The sequence below is a fragment of the Sinocyclocheilus grahami genome, unplaced genomic scaffold (assembly GCF_001515645.1).
Source record: "Sinocyclocheilus grahami isolate Dianchi unplaced genomic scaffold, SAMN03320097.WGS_v1.1 scaffold1115.1, whole genome shotgun sequence".
Classification (NCBI taxonomy): Eukaryota; Metazoa; Chordata; class Actinopteri; order Cypriniformes; family Cyprinidae; genus Sinocyclocheilus; species Sinocyclocheilus grahami.
In genome coordinates, this window is record NW_015506294.1 from 247,967 (window position 1) to 249,122 (window position 1,156).

Sequence of the window (1,156 nt, forward strand, 5' to 3'; positions counted from 1 at the left end):
TCACAGGGAGTTCCTGAGGTTTGCTTTTGGGGGCAAAGCGTACCAATATCGTGTTCTTCCTTTCGGCCTTGCACTCTCACTCCGCACTTTCACGAAGTGTGTGGATGCAGCCCTGGCTCTGTTGCGACTCCAGGGCATCCGCATACTAAACTATATCGACGATTGGTTGATCTTAGCTCAGTCAGAGCAGACGGTGGTTCGACATCGAGATGTCGTTCTCGCCCACATGAGGGAGCTGGGGTTAAGACTAAACGCTAAGAAGAGTGTGCTTTCTCCATTACAGAGGACCACTTATCTAGGCGTGGTGTGGGATTCGACCACGATGCAGGCACGTATGTCCCCTGCTCGTATCGAGTCGATCCTCACCACAGTCGCGAGAGTCAGAGCAGGCCGGTCACTCACTGTCAAGCAGTTTCAGAGACTGCTGGGTCTGATGGCAGCTGCGTCCAACGTGATACCTATTGGCCTGCTGTACAGGAGGCCCCTACAGTGGTGTCTCAAGACCAAGGGGTTCTCCCCGAGGAGAAACCAGCATCGCATGTTCAAGGTCACGCGGCGATGCCTACGTGGAGGAAACCTTGGTTCTTGGCTCAAGGCCCGGTGCTGGGAGCTCCTTGTCGTCGCATAACGCTAGCGACGGACGAGTCCCTCACCGGTTGGGGAGCGGTCATGAGTGGCCACCCTGCCCGTGGTCTATGGAGTGGTCGCCATCTCACGTGGCACATCAACTGCCTGGAGATGCTAGCCATGCTGCATGCACTAAGATACTTCCTCCCAGACCTGAGAGGTCACCATGTGTTGGTGTGTACCGACAACACAGCAGTGGTCTCTTACATCGACCACCAGGGAGGTCTGCGCTCACGCCGTTTGTACAAACTAGCACTCAATTTGGGAGCAGACATCCTGTCAAGGCAGGGGCTGAGGGCCGGGGAATGGATGCTTCACCCCATGGTGGTGAAGCAGATATGAAGAGTCTTTGGCCAGGCCCAGGTGGATTTGTTTGCGACTCGCATGAGATCGCACTGTCCCCTATGGTTCTCTCTAAATCATCCAGCTCCACTGGGGCTGGATGCCATGGTACAGACGTGGCCGAGGCTTCGTCTGTACGCCTTTCCCGCGATCGCTCTGCTCCCGGGAGTTCTGGAGAGAGTGCGCC